This window comes from Marmota monax, unplaced genomic scaffold (assembly GCF_021218885.2).
Source record: "Marmota monax isolate L192 unplaced genomic scaffold, Marmota_monax_Labrador192_F-V1.1 WCK01_AAM20220418_F8-fsc00055, whole genome shotgun sequence".
Taxonomy (NCBI): domain Eukaryota; kingdom Metazoa; phylum Chordata; class Mammalia; order Rodentia; family Sciuridae; genus Marmota; species Marmota monax.
This window is the reverse complement of record NW_026695205.1, coordinates 794,025-814,985: the sequence shown is the minus strand read 5'-3', so window position 1 is coordinate 814,985 and position 20,961 is coordinate 794,025. Positions and strand designations below refer to the sequence as shown.

The following is a 20,961-nucleotide window of genomic DNA, read 5'->3' as shown; positions in this document are numbered from 1 at the left end:
TTGTAGATTCAAACAGCAGTTCTTTATTCCCGAACTCACACCAGCACTCTATACATGTCCTGGGGGAATTCAGGTTCTGGGCAAAATCCCAAATACTCTCTGAATCCCACGAGAACTCAACAGGGACTCAACGAGCAGGCGCGCCTGAGGCAGCAGGACACGCCCTATTCCCAGCAGGGTACACCTTAAACCTGGAACTGCCCTAAACCCGGATTGTCCTAAACCAGAACGCCCTAAACCCTATCCGCCCTAAACCCGGATCCGCCCTGGTCCTTGAGCAAGGTCACCTTACATGCAATATCACTGCAAATGAACTGGGTCATGCCATGAGTCATTCTTACTTAGCAATGGCCCTCAGCATCCAACACTTCATTTGAAACCTGGGTGGAGGTGGCCAGGCCGCACAGCTCTGGCAATCCACACTCTGAAGAGTTGGCACCCCCTGGACGCTGCCAAAGGCCATGGCTCACACCTTCCTGCGAGACAGGCTGAGTCTGCCTGGACCTCGTGAGCCACAGCCAGGGCTGCAGAGGGGGTGCCACACTGGAGGTCAGGAGCACAGTCCCAGGGCAGCACCAAGGGGCAAATGCTGAAGTCCACAGAGCGTCTCTGGAAACCGAGCCTCGGGTGGTGCTCTGGGAGGGAGGGGCCGCTGGAAGATTTTGAAATATCTTCAAGGTCTTTCTCTCATTGTCTTGATGATCAGCTCCCTTCTGTCCAGGGTAATCTCATCCTTGGTTTATTCTCCCAAATAGGCTTTTCCTAATTTTTTTTTTCATTCTGCTGCCTTTTAATTACGAGTTCCCTTCTTTAAATAATTTCTGTCTTCTCTAAATTTACTCAATGCTGTTAAAGTAGCAGGGAAGCTCCTTCAATGTTTAACTGCTCAGGAATTTCTTGTGTCAGATATCCTGGTTTGTCACTCTTAACTCCTGCCTTCCCCCAAATCCTAGTCACAGACACAATTCTGCCAAGCTCCTTGCAACTACATGACCAGGATGACCCCTGCCCCAGATTCTAGTACTTTGTTCCTCATTTCTGTCTGAGACTGCAACAGCATAGCCTTCATTGTCTGTATTTCTAACCAGCGTTCTGGTCATGGCCACTTCAGTAATCACTAAGAAGATTCAGGCTTTCCCTACAGCTCTCCCTCCTCCTAGGCCCTCACGGTAATCCCTCTTAATGCTCCATTTATGGCAATCTAGACCTTTTCAAGCCTGGTCCACAAATCTTCCAGCTTCTACCTCTTAGTCAGCCCCAAAGCCACTGCTACATCTTCAGGTATTTGTTATAGCCACAGCTCCACTTCTCAGTACCACTTTTCTGTCTTAATCCATTTTCTGTTGCTATAATAGAATGCCCAGGCTGGGTAAGTTATAAACAATAAAGTTTATTTGGCTCACTTTCCTGGAGACCGGGAAGTCCAAGATCAAGATCACATCTGGCAAGGGCCTTCCTGCTGCTTCATAACACAGCAAGAGGGTAAGTGGTTTCACCTTCCATTACTATCCCAGCGGCAAGCAAATTTCACCATGAGTTTTAGAAGGGGACTGTTCACCATAGTGGAGACTGACAAGTCCCCAGGTCTGCAGGGTGGGCTGGCACACTGAAGTCCCAGGAGAGCCACTAGTATAGTTCTAGTCTGAGACCAAAGGCCTGAGAAGCAGAAATGCTGAGGGTGAAGGTCCAGTGTAAATGCCAGTAGACGTGAGACCCAGGAAGGGGTCATGTTTCAGTCCAAGTTCAAAGTTAAGGAAAAGCAAAAATCAATTATACTTCTCACTAGCAAGGGATAATCTGAAAATGAATTTAGGAACTCAATTTCATTTGTTTACAGCATCAAAAATAGTAAAACACAGAGGAACAAATGTAAGAGGTCTGAGATGTATGTGCTTAAAACTACAAAACATTGCTCCAACATGAGAACAAATCAGACCATTCACATTTTCAGATTTCAAAACTCCCTACAAAGTATAGTAATCAAAACTTTGTGGTACTTGTGTAAGGACAATGTAAAACAATCATATAGACATGATGGCACAGGAATAAACCCGTCCATTTAGGGTCAATCAATTTTTGACAAGATATCAACATGATTCACAAGGAAATATCTTTTCAACAAATGGTTCTGGGACAAGTGGATAGACAGGCGCAAAAGAATGACGTTAGACCCAACCTCACACCATATGTAAAATTCAAAATGGGTCAAAGACCTGATTCAAAAGCCAAAACTATAAAAACTCTTAGAAAACAACACAGACATAAATCTTGGTGATCTTGGCTCTGGTAATTTATTCCTGGATATGATACCAAAAACACAGGCAACAAAAGCCAAAACAGGACTTTTCAAAAGAAAAAATATATAAATGAAACTTCATCTAGCGTAATTACTTTTATGCTTCAAAGGATAACAACAAAAAAAGTGAAAAAGACAATCCACAGAATAAGAGAAAAATTTTGCAAATTAGATATATGATGAAGAACTTACATCTAAAACATATTACTAGATAACAAAAACACAAATAGCCAATTTTAAAATGGGCAAGGGATCTGTATAGATGTTTCTCCAAAGAAGACAAACAAAATGGCCAATTAAATGCATGAGAAGCTGCTAATATCATTAGCCATCAGGGAAATTCAAAGGAAAACCATAACGTAAGACTTCATTTCACACCCACTAGCATGGCTATAATAAAGAAGACAGATAAAAACAAGTATTGATGAGGATGCAGAAAATCAGAACCCTCAGAGACCCATGATGAGAATGTGAAATGATGTTCCACTTTGAAAACTAGTCTGAATAAATACAGAATTACCACAGGACACAGTAATTCTTCTCTGAGTATACATACTCAAGGGAAATGAAAGGTTATGTCCTTACAAAAACTTGTATATGAATATTCATGAAAGCATTATTCATAGTAACCAAAAAATAGAAACAGCCCAAGTGACCCACGGCTCTTGATGTATGGTAGAGACAAAATGTGCTTTATCCATACAATGGAATACTATTTAGCCATAAAAATGGATGAAATACTGACTCATGACGACTAAAGGGAAAGAAGCCAGACCACACATTGGATTTATAGGAATATCCAGAATAGGCAAATCCATAGAAATAGAAAATAGATTAATGAATGCCAACAGCTGTAGGGAGAGAAGACTGGGAGAGATTGCAAATTGTTGTGGAGTCTCTCTTTGGGGTGATGAAGATGTTACACGTTATGAATAAATTCAAAGCCACTGAATTGTACAGTTTAACATAGTGAATTTTAGAGCACATGAATTAGGACTCAGGATTTTTTTGGGGGGCTTTTTGTTTGTTTGTTGTTTGTTTTGTACCAGAGTATTTAAACACTGAACCACATCCCCAGACCCCCCCTGGTTTTTAGGTTGTCATTCTTTTTAAATTTATTCTAATTTGTTATATATGACAGCAGAATGCATTTCAATTCATATTACATATATAGAGCACAATTTTTCATGTCTGGTTGTACACGTGTGTTCATACGTGTACTTAGGGTAATGATATCCATCTCACTCCACCGTCTTTCCTACCCCTTGCCTCCTCCGTACCCCTCCCTCCCCTTTGCCCTATCTAAAGTTCCCCCATTCCTCCCATGCTCCACACCCCACATCCCCATTTTGAATCAGCATCCTTATATCAGAGAAAACATTCAGCACTTGTTTTGGGGGGATTGGCTTAATATTATATTATATTTTCTAACTCCATCCATTTATCTGCAAATGCCATGATTTTATTCTCCTTTAATGCTGAATAATGTTCCATTGTGTATATAAACCACATTTTCTTGATCCATTCATCTAGTGAAGGGCATCTAGGTTGGTTCCACAGTTTAGCTATCATGAACTGTGCTGCTATAAACACTGATGTGGCTGTGTCCCTGTAGTGTGCTGTTTTTAAGTCCTTTGGGTATAGACCAAGGAGTGGGAGAGTCCAACCCTTTTTTGTATTTTACTTAGAAACAGGGTCTCACTGTTGCTTAGCGCCTTGCTAACTTGGTTGAGGCTGGCTTTGAACTTGTGATCCTTCTGCCTCAGCCTCCCAAGCTGCTGGGATTTCAGGTGTGCTCCACCATGCCAGGCTAGGACTCAGTTTTTTTAAAAAGTTAATAAAAAACAAACTTTTGATGAAAGCAAAAGCCCACATCTGGTCAAACAGGGAAGTGCAGTAAGATATTGACTTTGCAGACTCCAGAAGAGGCTTTGGGCAGAGATATACAGACCATTAGGCCCACTGTCCAGTTTTCTGACTTAGTGGATCTACGGAAGGACAAGGATCTTCAAATTCTTGTAACTCCGTGAGTGTCTCCATGCCCTCTCCTCACTCTATCCTAAAACATGGCTAAGACTGAACCTAGATTTCTTTAGGTCCCTGGTTTTGATGTTCAGGACTTCCCAGTTGTTAGAGGACAATGTCAGACATCAGGATCAGGAAACCCAGATGCCACTCATCTTTAATCATTTGTACCAAGTTTTATCTTCTATACTCTAAGAACAATGGCCACCCACTTCTCATGGTTCATGAAGAATACTTATGAAGAGTTTTATCACTGATGCTTCTTTTCCAGAACTCATGCCGACATCTCCACCATGTCGGTCATGTAGAGGAATTTCAAAGATGTTATTTATTTTCCCTTCACTACATCAATTTATGTGCAAACCCCCAAACCTTTAGGAATAAATAACTTTCTCTAGTAGTAGCTTTGAATTGTGTATAAATAAATAAATATAATTTAGATAAGGCTTAGTGTTGATTAGTCCAAAAGAAAATAAGATTTTGAATGAAAATTAGAAATCTCCTTCATCACCGAATGGCATTATGTAAGTGTGTTCTCACAGCCTCAGTCTTGGCCAGCGTTAGAACACGAACTCTCTGGGGTTGTCCTGAGAACAGTGGGTCCCAGAAAAAGAAGAATGACTTGTGACAAGAACCCTGAGGAGAGCCTCAGTCTGTTTCCATGATTTATGATCCTGCCTCAGTAATGACTCCCACAATTTGGTTCAGACCACAAGAGGCCGTATCTGACACGGTAGCAGAAAGATGGGCAGCCACCGTCCCGCACTATCTTGGGCTCACAAGCCACACTGAGCTCATGAATCACCTTCCTTCCCTGCAAAGTTCTCAGCTGCTTCATTCCAGGAGATGAGTTTCCATCTGTGGCCAGGAACCAGGGCCAGGTTAGGTAAGACCTGAGTTGGCTCCAATTTCCAAAGACAGTCAACCTCAAGGAAGCGTGCTGCATACCCTCCCAGGACTATAGGGTTGATTTTTTTTAAAAAAAGGCCAGTGTTCCCAAGAAAAACCCCTTCAGATTCATGAGTGGCTACTGACCATTTCTAATAAAACAATTGCTAATACACCTGGGTTTGGGAAGATGGGCAGAAAACCAAGATTAACCATGAAGGTGACCTGTGAAATTCACTAACCACCTGTCTCCGTAGGTAGGTCGGTGTGGAATGGCCTGCCAGAGGGAAAGGAGAGGGTGACTGACCCCTCGAGGTTCTCTGTCTTTGCCTACTGTAGGTCCCAGTGTTGGGGAACTTGGTGTAAGTATTGTTTTGATAACCAGCACATTCTTCTGCCCCTTATCCCAGAAGCAGTGGTGCCGGGGAGTGTTCCAGCAATGAGCAAAACAGAGTCCCTGTCCTCGGTGAGCTTACATTATCATGTGGAGAGACTCCAGATAGCCCTGGTGAACCCTATGAGGAAGACAAAACAGCCCAAGAAGGAGCAGCCACTGAGGTAGGAGGAAAACCAGGTGATCATCGTTTCATAAATCCTAGAAAACAGAGTATTTCAAGAGTGAGGAGTTACCAGCCATGTCAGGCTGCACAAGTGAAGAGAGGGACAGAGTTGACAGCTGGCTTCTGCTAAGTGATGGTGATTGGTAATCATCTATTTATTTTGGTATTGGGGATTGAACCTAGAGGTGCTTCACCACTAAGCCCTTCTTAACCTTTATTTTTAATAAAATTAAATTACTTGTTAATATTTATTAAATTATCATTAATAACATTTATAATAGTAAAAAATTTAATATTATTCTGAGACGGGATCTCACCAAATTGCTGAGGCTGGTCTCAAATTTGCAATTCTCCTGCCTCACCTTCTTAAATCGCTGGGATTATTGGTGTGTGCCACTGAGTGGGGTGTGATTTGTAATCTTGATAATTGTTTTAGCAGGCTGCTGTAACCAAAAACCCAATCAAAATGGATCAAAGAGGGAATATGAGGACCATAACTAATCCTTTGGAGTAATATTGATCAAAAAATAGGTGGAAATCCAGGTGCGGTGGCACACACCTATAATCCCAGAAGCTGGGGAGGCTGAGGCAGGAGGATCAAGAATTCAAAGACAGCCTCAGCAAAAGCAAGGCACTAAGAAACTCAGTGAAAATACAAAAATACAAAATACAAATGGGGATGTGACTCAGTGATCAAGTGCCCCTGAGGTCAATCCCCAGTACCCGCTCCTCCCCCCAAAAAAAGGTGGAAAAAGAATAAAGTGAGGGGAAATGTAAAACAAGGAAGGTTTTTCCTAAAATATATTCTATGAAGCCATGTTTGTATGCTTAGGAAATAATGTAGAAGTAAAAGGGAACTTAATTTAGGAAAGAAAGGGGATTGTTTTAGAAATAAAGTCTTTGAGGAGGTAAGAGAGGGTGGGAATAGGGCTCAAGAGGAGGAGGCCCAGGTAGAGGGCACGAGGAGGCTGGGCCTGGGGCAAAAGCTGGGCTGCTGCTCCTTCATGTTAACAGATGGCTCCCTGCACAGGATGCCCACAAACACGTGTGTGTGTGTGTGTGTGTGTGTGTGTGACAGAGAGAGAGAGAGAGAGACTGACTCGTGGCAGCATGCTCCCATGCTGCTCTGCATCTCGTGTTGAACTTCCCAGTGGTGTGAGTTTGCTCTTCTGGACTTCCTTGTTCTTCTGACAGCTGCACCGTGTCGCCTTCGGTCACTCCACCACATTTACTTCTAATCCTCTATTAACAGACATTGGTTGTTTCCAGTGTTTTCTGGTTGTGAATAATGGTTTCATGGATGTACAAATGTGCTAGTGTACCTGCAGAATGAATGACTAGAAATGAAATGGCTGGCTCAAACAGGATGAACATTGGGAATCTTGAAAGCTATTATCAAATTGTGACTGATTTATCCCAACTTATTAACCCAAATGTACATTAGAGTTCTTACTTCTGCCTCATCGATTCAGTGGTATAATATTAAACACACATTAATATTTGTCAGTCTCATAGGTGAGAAAGTATATCTCAGAGGTCTAATTTGCACTGATCTTACTATACATAAGGTTGAGCAACATTTCATGTCTAAAACCCATTTGTTTCCTTTTCTGTGAGCTTTCTGTACTTGTCTTATTTTTCTATTGAGTTACTGACCTTTTTTCAAAACAGGAGTTCTTTATGTATTAAGGATTTAGAGTTTTACCTATTATATATGTTGCAAATATTTTCCCAATTTGTGGCATATATTTTAGTTTACTTTTAATGCATCAAATTTCATGAATTTATATAATTTATATAGTTTCATATTTACTATGTCATTTATACATTCTTTTGTCTATTATGTGAGTCCATGTAGTCTACTGCCTTTTTGTATGGTGTCTAGGTTTGTGTCCTGCTTAAAAGGTCTGCACTCTAAAATGATAAGAATAGATAAGAATGCTGGTTTTCAAGTTGAAGCCTTTGATGTATGTGGGATTTATTTATACTAAGAAATAAGTTAAGGATCCAACTCAATATTACGACTACCCAGATTCCTAATGCCAGTTATTTGTTAAAACCATCTCAATTGTTAAACTAAACTCCCTAACATGCCGTGAGAGATAGCGTTAAAGAGAAAGAGCACGCATTCAAGTAATTGTTGAATGAAAACAGAAGAATTCATGGACTAAACAGAACACTAGGAATGGGAGCTTTACAGAATAACCACTTAACAAAGAGGTGGCCCCTGTCGCCGTCTTCCTCTTCAACCCAGTTTACACTCTTGTCTTGTGGGCAGGCCCTCCTATGACTGAGGCTTGCAGCGTCTTCAGGGACTTCGGTGATCCTCATCTTCAGTCCGTGCACTGATACCCCTGGCTGCCGGGTCTTCATTACCTGTGGGCTGTTCCCTTCTGAGCTGGGAAGTCCAAACATCCTGCTTTCTAACCACAGCCTCCCATCATCGGGCTCTGTGGTGCCCTAACCGCCAGCACACACCTTGGCCCATGCGCACCCTGGGCCTTGGCCTTCCTGGCCGTGCTCATCAGCCTTTCCTGCCTTTCCCATCTCTCCGCTCCAGTCATTCTGATCACGCTGGTCAGCCCCGAGTTCCTCGGGATGGGTTCTTTGGTTTTGTTTGTTTGTTTGTTTAGTCTTTTTATGCACCTGTCGGTCAAAACTCGACCCTGGATTAACATAAATGCCTTCTCCGTTTACTTTGGTGAGAAATCATTTACTATGGGGGAAAATATTGCATGCCATAAAACTGGTGCTCCTAAAAACTGACAGTCCCCACGCTCAGCTGTATCCTCAGCACAGCCTGACAATCATATTCATCTCTGTCCCTCTACTTAGGATGTTCCCACTCTCCTCTAGTCCCTTGCCTCTCCTCCATTCCCACAATGCCCCACCAGACAGTCAGGGGAAGTGGGGATCACTGTACTCTGTGTTGGTATAACAAAATCCCTGAGACTGGGTACTTTATAAAGGAAAGAGGTTTGTTTTGGTTCCCAGTTTCAGAGGCCCCAAAGCATGATATTGGCATCAACTTCTGTGAAGAGCCTCAGGGTAGATATGGAAGAAGTGAGAGGGGGCAGGAAAGTAAGAAATCAGGCTGAGAAAACCAAACCCTCTTTATAACAGCCTGCTCTCAAGATAACCCAACCAATCTTTCAAGTTGGGCACTAATCTCTTTCAAATGTGGTACCCAATGATCCACTAGCACCCCCTCCTCTTAAGGTTCCATGGTCTCTCAGTACCATCACATGGGGACCATGCCTTCAGCACAAGGACCTTGAGGGACAAAGCACAGTACTCTCCCTATTCTGCAGCTAAAGAAACTGAAGCCTTGGGCTGAGGCTGGGACTCGGCGATAGAGCACTCGCCTGGCAAGTGTGAGGCACCTCACAGCACCACGTAAAAATAAAAAAATAAAATAAAGGTAATTAAAAAAAGAAAGAAAGAAACCGAAGCCTAGAGAGGCCAAGACTGGACCAAGTGTATAAAGTTTTAAATCAGGGATTCAATAGAGGCCTATTAATTCTAAAACCAATGCTCTGAACCACAATGAGACACTGGCTTCCTGACCAAGCCCTGGCTACTGCCTGTAAACATCTCGTGTATCACCTCCCTCCCCAGCAAGGAAGTCTCGGGTAAGATTGTCGTTTCTTGTCCACGTAATTACAACGGCCTCTTAATTGGATTTCCTTTCCCCAGGACTAACCCTTTGGGTTTGTTATCTATACCATCACCAACTTCCAGAACTAAATCTAATCACGCGAGGCCCCTGCTAAAGATACCTCAGAGGCTCTCCACTGCCTCCAGGAGTCCACCCCAGCTCTCGGCCCAGTACACGGAGAAGCTCAGACCTCCTCCAAGGCCACTCCTCCCCTCACTCTTGCAGCCTGCCCCCCCACCTTTGTACGTGCAGCTGCCTGAAGGGCCCTACCCTGCCTTCTTCTGGCTGATTCAGCTCAGGCGCCATCTCCAGGAATGTGCCCACCCTCCCCCATCTGGAGAGCACGTTACCTTGGGTCCCATATTCCACGCCAGCCTTTTCAAAAACTCACCCTGCTACATCCTACAAGTCTGTTTAAAGACTGCCTCCCTGGAGGGGAGAAGCTCAGAGTTCAGGAGGCAAGACTCATCCGGAGACCCCACTTACTAGGCCTTAGGTTGAATCCAGGAATCTGAATTTTAGAGGTCCCCCAGGCGGTTCTGGTGCTGATGGTTCTGAGTTTCTACTTTCAAACAGTACACACGAGCTCCTTGATGCCAGGGGAATGTTCTCAAATGGCTGCACTTGCCTTGCGGCACCCTGGTAGAGTCAATGAATGTTCTCTTCAACAAATAGTTGTTAAAGGTTCATCAGGTGCCAGGAACACCCAGGATCTAGGATATAGACACGATTTTCAGTTTCACAGAGGGTACAAGGGCCCTGTTTGTGGACTGAATGAAGGAGGATAATTGAACCAGGTGAACCTTAAAAATCATTTGTTAAATGTGATTTGTGCCCCCAAAGTTCCTGTGTTAGTGGCTCAGTTCCCATGTGACAATGTGGGAGATGGTGAGACCTTTAAGAGGTGAGGCCTAGGGCCATGTCCTTAGGTGACTGGCCTTGGAAGGGAAGTGCCGCAGTCTGGCTGGGCACACAATCACGAGCCACCACACAGCTTGTAGATTCAAACAGCAACTCTTTATTCCCGAACTCACACCAGCCGTCTACAATCACGTTCTGGGGAAATCCACGTTCTCTGCCTAAATCCACATCCACTGGGCTTCTGTCTCCCAAAAAATACTGTCTGAATCCCGTGAGAACTCAAGGGGAACTCAGGCAGCAGGATACGCCCTATTCCCAGCAGGAATAATCTTAAACCTGGAACGCCCTAAACCCGATTATCCTAAACCAGGAACACCCTAAACCTGGATCCGCCCTGGTCCTTGAGCAAGGTCACCTACATGCAATGTCACTGCAAAATGGCCTGTTTCCACGAGTCCTTCCACTAAGCAACATGGGGTATGCTGGCAAGGAAATTGTCATACCTACTTGGCTAATGGCTCCCAGCAGGGAAGCTGGTCTCTGGAGCGAGTTGTGGTAAGGGCGAGCCCAACCCTTGAATCACCCTCAGGCACCCAGCCTTGCCACAGGACCTCTTCCCCCCTCAGGCTCCTGCCATGATGTGGTCACCATTGGCCCCTCAGCAGAGCCCAAGCCAGTGGGACTGCCTGATCTTGGACTTTCCGCTTCCAAAACTGTGAGTTCAATAAATTTATTTTCTTTACTTAAAAAAAAATCACTTCTGTTAAATCTTATAAATAAATGTAACTCTTTGAGGAAGTAACTGAAGTTTGGTCACAGGATTGCTATGAAACACTAAATGTGGTTTTAAGAGTATGGGTTTGGAATACCTGGAATTGATTCCTAGCTCAATAACTGAGGACTGGGTGATCTCTGAACCTCAGCCTTCTCAACATAAACAGGGTTTAAGCAATCCATGTTCATTTTACTCATAATTATTGAGTTTTTATGTGCTGAGAATTAGGTACTGGGGATATGCAATAAACCTAGGCAAGTCCCTATGGCCATGCAGCTTACATTCTGTTCTAGTAGAGGAGACACACAAATGAACATATGGGTCACAAATTTTAAAGGTATGGAGTCTTCAGAAGGAAACAGGCATGTTGAGACTATCACTGTAGGGAGTGATGTGTTAGTCCACTTTCTGTTGCTGTCACAGAATACCTCAGACTGGATAATTTATTAGGAAAGAAGTTTATTTGGCTCATGGTTCTGGAGGCCAGAAGTCCTAGACCAGGCTGTCACATCTGGCAAGGGCCTTGTGCTACATCATAATGTGGTAGGTGGGCAAGTGAACACATGCAGGAGAGGTAAAAATAAAGTTCACACCATAATAACCATTGTCAAAGAAATAAACCCAGCCCTATGATAGAGATATTGATCCATTCATTAGGACAATGGACTAAGACATCACTCCCATGACCTGGTCACCACCTTCAATACCACTGCATTGGGAATTAGGATTCCAACATATGAACTTTTGGGGGGATACATTCAAATCATACCAGTGGTAAGGGGACAATTTAGATAGTATGATCAGAAAAGACCACTCCAGGAATTGACATTAACTTGAACAGAGGTCTGAAGACTAAGAAGAAACCCACCCTATGGTGAAGTGGAAAAAGAGCTTTCCAGACAGGGCAAACAGCAGGTGCAAAGGCCCTGAGATTGGCTTGTCTGAGGAAGACAGAAGGCTTGGGTGGCTACCATGAAGTGATCACCAGAGGTGGCAGGACACAGAAGTGTGTGGTGGTGGGCAGAACTAGACGATATCAGGTTTTCTCGATAACAGCAGGGAGTTGGGTTATTATTCTAAAGGCCCATGAAGCCATGGATGCAGTCTTGCACTGAGCAGCTGTGTGATATTCTGAAGGCATACAGAAGAGAAGCATTCAAGGAGGACATGACCAACTGTCCAATGCCACCAAAATACTAAGCATGGAGGAATATGTAGTGATGTGTGTGCAAGATTTGCCAACGTGAAGGTGGATGGTGACCTTAAGGGAGGCGTGTAGGGATAGGAACTTGATTATAGGGTGGGAGAACTTAGGCCTCTCACTGCAGAGATTTTGCTGCGAGTAGGCACAAAACTATGGCGTTCACTGTGTTTTCAGTGGCCAGCCACTGGAACCGATGGCACAGGGGAACGGCATGTATCAAGTGCAGGGACCGGTGCCTGTAGCAGATTGAGCATTCAGCTGTTTGTACTTATTTCCTATCCCTCGACCTTTCCACCTCTATTTTAAATTCATTTTTACCTAAAAATATATTCAAACTAGGATGAATATATATTCAAGTCCTGGGAACGTACAGGGTGCCTGAGAGTTACCCACAGTTAGGAATGATTATATCTCTGGTGAGCACAGATGAAAGTTTCTTTCCCAGGAATTGTAAATGGGAGGGCTTTGTGTTTTAAGCGGCCTGTCGGAGTGCATTTGGTGCTGGCAGGATGATGTCGGATGGCAGCTCGTTTGTGCCAGTACCAGATACCAGGCACTGATGCTGTCCCCCACCCCCTCCATCTTGTTCCCACCTTAGCTCCATCACAGTAGGTTTGCTGGCATTTCCTGTGACAGTTTGGGAGGTGGTGTTTGTGGGTCTGTGATTTGTTTGGTGTTTGGTGTTTTGTTTGCTAAATGTCTGCCAAATAGACGTGTTTCCTCAGCTGTCACTATCTACAAGCACTTAAACGGCCACAGATTGGCTACAGGGATTAAACAGTGATGCTCTGTGGATAAACCACAACAAAGGTAAGCCACCCTAGCCTTCACAGAGGGCTGGACAGTTTTGTCCTTAAGTCACTGTCATTTCAAGCCCTGGCACATGGGCCACTTTTCAGTTTGTACCCAGTTGGTTAGCCGCCCTTCTGGAAAGAGAACATTCCTTCTTATCTTAAAGCAACAGGGTCTGAATTCCCTTCCTCCCAGCTGAAAGGCAGCACCCTGAAGCTTTTCTTGGGGTTGTATCTCAAAGCCCTCCCTTGTCGTCTCTCCAGCACAGTCTCCCTTTCCAAAGCAATTTGGTGCCTGTCTGTCATATGTCCCTATGTGTTTGTGACTTCAATCAATTATCACTTTGCATTGCCGTGTAGTTCTGGTGTTTGTGTCTTATTTGGCCAACTCTCCTTGTGAGCTCCTTAAACTTTTCTGAATTCCCTTCAGTTGGGTGTATAGTATAGACTGTGAATACTTTAAAATCGTTCTTAAGGATTGCTTACACTCAAAGATCTTAGAGTTTCACCCGGGAGGCAAGAAATAATACCCAAGTGCAACTGTTCAGTAAAGCAACCGTAATCCAGTGCCAAACTAGGCCCAGGAAGTACCATGATGAGAACGTCAAAGCAGAGTCAGTCACCAAGCTGAGTCAGTCGGAGAAGGCTCCTCCTTGCCTGTAGCACTTGCTATTTGTCCTGGAGACTAAGTCAGCAGCTGTTTCAAAGTGGCCTGGTTTCACAGAGGAATCCAGCCAGCACAGTAGCGATACTGTTCGCGTCCTGCGGGCCTTTGCGCACTGATAATCTCTGCTTCCCAAAAGGGATTTGCTGTGCAGACAAGCCCCGCTCCTGGGCCCTAGAAATATCGCAGCACAGTTTACTTCTGTCCTCGTTTCCTAATCTCCAAAGCCCTTTTATCGCCGTTTTTCTCAACCTCTGTTTCTATGAAAAGGTTCGTCTTTATGGTTCAGCTCTCTAAAAGAAAGCGCCCATCGCAGGAGAATGGCATGGCCAGGGTGCCTGCGCCCTCCCGCGCTGCCGCTGCGTCGGGAGCTGCTCTAGTGCTTTTAATCCTGCCGCTGTCAAGCTCCATTAAGAGGTTTGAGCATCAGCCTCCTACCTTGGGGGCCTGGCCTCCCATCCTCCCGCCCTGAAACCAGGGCGGTGTTTGAGATTGGTGATCGGGAAGGAGGAGGGAGTGGGTAGGCAAAGAGCCTGGTCCTGACTCACTCCCCTGGCGACCCCATCACCTTTCCCGGGTTACCTGGGCATTTACCCTCCCACCTGCAGGCACTGCCGTTAGCGGCAGCCCTCGGAGCGCGCCACGTGCTGGTGTCCACACAGTGATTTCAAAACAGCAGAGGAGCAAGACTCAGCAATGGATGTCCTCTTTGTGGGAACGCAGAACGCTGCGGGAGGAGGCGAACCCCACCCCCACCCAAGTAAGCAAAGTCACTCAGATCAAGCCCGGGATCCCAGGGTGGCTGAGGCAACTGCTGGACAGCCCGCACCCCTGGCACAGGCAACAACTGGACTCTTGGCAGTGAGTTTCTACCTGAGTGACTCCCCTTTCCCGCATTTGATACAAAGTAGAAACCAGGTCTATAGGATCTGAAGGGATGTTGGATTCTCTACTGAAGTTCACGCCTCCCTCTCCTCAGCAGAAGTATCAAGTGCTCAGCTGCGCAGGTTATTGTTCCGGATCTAAAGCCAGAAAATGTGTGTGTGTGTGTGTGTGTGCGCGCGCGCGCCTGCTCTTTTCTTAAAAATTTTGTTGTGTGTAAAAGAGCACTCTTTTGTGTAAAAGAGCTTTTTTCTTAAAACTCTTTTCTTGTGTTAAAAAAGAAAAGATTTGCATTTAGCAACTCTTAAAAATTACATGAATAACAATAAATAGATGGACTATCAAGCTTGGTGCTGGGGGTTGGGGGTGTCGCTCAGAGAGAACACTTGCCAAGCAAGCACAAGACTCTGGGTTGGATCCCCAGCACTGCAAAAAAAGCGGGGGGGGGGGGGGGGGGAGTAAATAAATAAATAAGTGCTGGTTGAAAAACAACCAAAAGTCAAGACCACATTGTTGATCCTTACTATTGTGTTTCCACAGCTAATTGTTGAAGTAAAGGCTTTTTATTTAGAAAAGCTCAAAATTTACATGATGCAAGTTTCTTTGCCAAGCTATATATCTAGTATGGAATTTAATTTATTTACTTAACAACTTTTATTTAACTTGGAATTTAAATGAATTCACAAAACAGCAAGTCATGTTTGGGTGCCTATAATGAGTTTTAATGATCACCAACTTGACACTAATTTTTCGAAATAGTTACCTGTGCTTCCTTTGTCAGGCTGAAGCAAAGATTTTTCTAGAATCAGTGGGACAAATGTATTCTGTGTGGAGGCTTAAGACAACTTTGGACAGAATGACCTGGGAAGAGAGAAGGGACATGGATTTATGAGGTAACAGGCCTTGAAAAGCCACAAATGTGAGCTTGGATGTGAAGCATCCAACTAAGGACTGAAGAAGCAGTCACTGTCCCAGACGACAGGGAGCAAATCATTTCTGATGCCCTCAGCTGCAAAACTGAACCAAGTACAAGGATTTATGGTTATTCTCTAGATGGTGATTTCAGCACTGAAAGCAACTGGAAAGAAATTTGCAGGAGGAACAGGGCAGTCGGCTCTAAAGGCATGAAATATAAGACAACAATTTATGTGGTAGATTTTAAACTAAAACTTGCAGTAGGGGACAGGAAGAAACTATTGACTCAAGGCGCCCACATCAGGCTGAATAAATAATGCTTGGACTTGGGCCATTCCATCAAACTAGGCACTGCTCAAACAGGTTTTAGGATGCTCCCTTCAGTATGCCCATCCATCATCATGCAGTTGGATCATTGGTTAAAAAAAAAAAAAAATTCTCTCCCTTTTGCCCATTCACCTGTTTATAGACATGCTATTATGTTGCATTGGTAAAGGGTGTAAAGGGCAAATATTGCATCCCTGATATCAAAGAGAGATCACAGTGCCCACAACAAAGAGGTCTACTTAGAACTTTTTGCATAATCTCAAATTAACCACCTTACACTTTATCCTCCTGTATAAAATGGGCTAATAATCTCAGCTCTCATAGACCAAAGATCCCAACGATGTAAATTAGTTAATGAATATGATGTTGTGTTGAGAAAAATAAATATGTCAACGAATTGCCTATTTGAGGTGGCTAAAGAGCAGACCAAAGTCAACTAATGCTATTTCTTTAAATCATTCTCCTTTGATTTAGTTTCACAACAGTTATAGGAACCACTTAAGGGGCTTACAAATCTGCATAAGAAATTGCTTGTTCTTCATTTACTGAATTACTCTATAGCTCTTCTGTGACTTTTCTGTTCCAGAACTCATTCATCCTTAAATATCTTCTGGTGGCTCGTGCCAAAATGGAAATTAAATGTCAACTTTGCTTTATATGGAAACAGATTCCCTGAAGCTTTCTGGTCCTGGGTGGTGTTTTGTCCAGTCAGGGCACTGACATGATGTCCCCACATAGCCACACATATTTACCATCAATTTGCTGTGTCCGTTACATTAACTCAATCATCAGAAAGTAGTTCATGATGGTTTTACTTTTCAACATATTGGGTTTTGTTGATTTTGTAGTTCTTGTTGTTTTGAGACGTGGCCTTGCTACATTGCCAAGGTGGACCCCAAATTCCTGAACTCCAGGGATCCTCCTGCTTCGGTGGCCCAAGTGATGAGATCTGGCAGTACTGGTCTTTAGTGAGTAATATTCAAGGGCAGCTGGTCCTGATGACAAGGGCAGGTGACCAGAGCCAGAGAAAGGAATGTGGACAGAGACCTGCTCAGGAAGCCCACCTACAGTGTGAAAGTGAAAAGGGATGCAAGACCAGGAATGACATGAAACACAGAGGAATCAGGGACCTGGCGACTCTTAGAATTTTTAGAGCTACCATTTATTGCATGTGAACTACATTCAAGGTACTGGGCTAAGCACTCCTCATAGCCACCACCTTAAAAAGCAGGGAGTATTTAGTTCTCATTTTATAGCTGAGGCACTAAAACTAAGAAAGAGAAGTAACTTTCCCAGGGTCACTCTGGCTGAAAAAGGACTCCAACCCAGTTTTGTCAGATTGTAAATTTCAAACAGTTCATTTCACTATTGACTATACTATTTCTATACTATGATTATTTCAAATGCATTTAAGTAATTTGTGATTTCCAAGCAATGACTATGAAATACATGATTTTGTCTCAAGAGAGGAAAGATGGTTCACTTATATTAGAGAGACTAGGACAGGGAGGAAATTATAGAAGAAAAAGTGAAACTAAGTAAATTTAAATACAAGATGAATTTCAGACCTTCACAGAGGTAGCACAACCCTGCTCCCTAGATAACTGATAACCTCATACCAGAGGTTGTCAATTATCAATCAATCTTTTTCCTCATACCCATGTCCACTGGCCTCCTCTCACCCTCTTTGTTCCTCATATCCCAAGAGCAACAAAGGCTTCCACTTGCCTCATGGACAACGGTTTTTGAAAACCAACTCCCCCCCTCCCCACCAAGTTTTAGAAAGGTAATACAAGGCATTTCCTGTTGATTAGCATTACACACCCTAGGAGAGGTTGGAGCAGAATAAAACATATCATTGTTTTGCAGCAAAATAAATGTTGACATCAAGTAAGACGATGTCTTACAAAGCCTCACTTTCTTAACAAAAACTTAAATTTTGCCACCCAATCAGATTAGCTCAGTTCAGCTCAGGTTTTGTACTCAAATGAGATCTTTTAAAAATATTAGCCTTCTAGGATTTTTGAAATTCAAATTGTGAATAAGAGATTGCAGGCCTCTGTGGGAGAAAAAGTACTGTGCTATGCTTTATAATCTGGCTCCCCTCTAGAGAAAACTGTGGTACCAACCACTGATTAAACAGCATTTGACATGTCCCGAAAGAAAAACTTGAATCCCAGCTCATTTCATATGTGGCTTGAACACCAGAGAGTAGAGTTGGACAGTGCGAGAAACTAATATTTCTCTTTGATATCTGCCTGAGTCTGTTTGGGCTGCTATAACAATACCATAAACTGGATGATAAAGAAAGAAAAGAAGCTTGCGTCTCACAGTTCTCCAGTCTGCAAAGTCCTAAATGAAGAAGCCGCAGGTTTAGTGGTGAAAGCCACCGGCTGGTTCACAATGCTTTCTTGTTTCTCACAGTCTGGAGAACTGGAAGGGATGAACAAGCCTCCTGGGGTCTCTAATCCTCAGGAGAAGGGCTCCACCTCATGACCTAGTCACCTCCAAAGGTCCCACCTCTAATATCCTCATCTATGGGTTAGGATTCCAACATTTAAACTGGGGGGGGCCGGGGGGGGGGAACGACACATAAATTCAGTCCATTACAGTAACTCAGGAAGCTTCCACCAGAAGTACCCATCAAGTAAAAAGATTTTACTCCTATTATATTGTTACATTGACAACATAAGACTGTCTTGGAAGAAAAGAAGAGCCTCCTCAAATGAGGGACAGCATTTCTACTGGCCAAAGAGATGAGGTTGAGGTTTGAGTTTTATCCCACTCCTATCGAGTGAGGTAGCTCCTTCCTCAAGAGTCCTTTGATTTTGTAATGAAAGCCAATAAAAAAAATTAACGACTTTATTTTGCTAGAATAAATTTAAGAAAGCAAGATATACAGATAATTACATTTTGTAATGTAGTAAATAGATGTTTAGCCCCCCCCCCAAAAAAAAAGCTATCATCCAAAACAAATCCTTGCAGATTAAAACAACAACACCTGATGCCCATTTGCACCTGGGGATTTTTTGCTTTTGGTTATAGCAGATTAAGTAGTTCAGATCTATTCTCCTGATAGATAGCTCAAGATAACCAAAAAAGTACAATCAAATATAACTTAAAATATTAAAAGCATCAAAGAGTTAATAAGTTAACATGGAATTACTAGTTTAAGCCCCAAGAGAAGACAGATCAGAAAAGATGAGTTTAGCATTGCAGTCACCAGGGATATTTGCTAATCCTGGCTAGAGATCAAAATTGAAGTCCGTGGCTCACCTAAGGGTTGGATGCTGCTAAATCACCCCTGCTTTGAGAACAGCAGAGGAACTACACTCTAGAACAGAGTGAACAGAAGTGGAGCAGGACTGGTACTTGGGTGTGGGCTCATGTAGGAGCTCACTTTTAATGAACAGCATACGGCCAAGATGATGCTCTTTCTCTGCATGGTCTTTCACCCTGGGTTTCCTCACACCAGGGTATGCTCAGGACTCCAAGAAGTCAAGGACAGACTTTGGAAGGCTTTGGAACTTCCAATATGGTAGATATTCTGTAAGTGCCCAGGGAAGCCAGATTCAAGTATGAATAAAGAGACCCACTTCTTCATGGGAGAACAAAGTTATATTGCAGAATGTCACAGAAACTAAACTGGGAGGAATGCAAAACCATTAAATAACCTATGGGGTAAAAAAGTTCCCTTCTGTGGTAAAGAATATATACAAAAATCCTTCTGCAAATTCATAATTAATGGTAAAACTTTTTCATGCATATTCACATGTGAAAATTGCATGAATAGCTCCAAAATAAATGAAGCAAAAAGTGGCAGAACTGAATGGAGAAACAGAAAATCAAACAATAGAAGTCAGAATAACTAAAGAGAACAGAAGATCAAATGGGTACAGAAGACTGAATAGTATCATAAACAATGAACTCAACTCACACATACATACAGAGCACACTACCCACCAAACAGCATCATACACATTCTTTAGTGCACATGGAACATTCTCCATTACACATCACATATTAGGCCATAAAATAAGCCTCAGTAGATCTGATATTGTAGAAAGCATGTCCTTTGACCACAATGAAATGAAATTAGGTAATAACAGAAATGCATTTGAGAAATTCACAAATATGAAGAAATCAACATACTCCTGAATAACTAATGGAACAAGGGAGAAATCACATGGAAAATACTTTGGGATAAATGGAAATGAAAACAAAACAAAACAAACCCCCATGTTAGGCATGGTGGTACACACCTATGAACTCAGTTACTAGGGAGGCTGAGGCAGGAGGATCACAACTTCAAGGCCAGCCTGAGTAATTTACCAAGAACCTGTCTCAAAACAAAATGAAAAGGGCTAGGGATGTGGCTCAGGACAGGATGCTTGTCTAATGTGCACATGGCCCTGGTTTAATCCCTGGTACCCAAAATAAACAAATCCCCAAACTTATGAAATCTAGTAAAAGCAGGGCACAGGGAGAAATTTATAACTGCAAACATCTTTTTTTCCCCCATACTGGGGATTGAACTCAGAGGTGCTTTACCACTGAACTATATCCACAGCCCTTTTGTATTCTATTTTTGAGACAGGGTCTCACTAAATTGCTGAGGCTGGCCTCTAACCTTTGATATTCCTGCCATAACCTCCTGAGTTGTTGGGTGGGGAGGATTATAAGCAGGCACCACCAGGTCTGTTTTTCTTTTCCTTCCTTCCTTCCTTCCTTCCTTCCTTCCTTCCTTCCTCCCTCCCTCCCTCCCTCCCTTCCTTCCTTCCTTCCTTCTCTTGATGATCTTAAATCAATTAGCCAAACTTTCAACTGAGAAACAAGACGAGAAAGTTCAAACTAAACCAAAGCAAGACAAAATAATAATAATAATAATAATAATAATAATAATAATAATAATAATAATAATAAAGATTTATAGTGGAAATAAATACAACAGAAAAGAGAAAAACAGTAGAAAATCAACAAAAACTAAAAACTTTTTTTTGAAAAAGATCGGCCTTGGGGCTAGGGCTGTAGCTTAGTGGTCAAGTGCTTGCCTTGCATGTGTGATCCTCAGCACCACATAAAAATAACTAAAGATACTGTGTGTTCATCTACAAC

At 43.1% G+C, this 20,961-nt stretch overlaps 1 protein-coding gene across 1 annotated transcript in view; it reads left to right on the top strand.

Annotated features, from left to right (window-relative positions):
- Nucleotides 1-778: 778 nt before the first annotated feature.
- Fam163a (family with sequence similarity 163 member A) overlaps nt 779-20,961 on the top strand; it is an 86,550-nt gene continuing 66,367 nt past the window's right edge. Inside the window, exons 1-2 of the mRNA XM_046430092.2 lie at nt 779-1,482; nt 5,620-5,767. The gene's annotated coding sequence lies outside the window, so the exon portion shown is untranslated. The remainder of the gene's footprint in view (nt 1,483-5,619; nt 5,768-20,961) is intronic.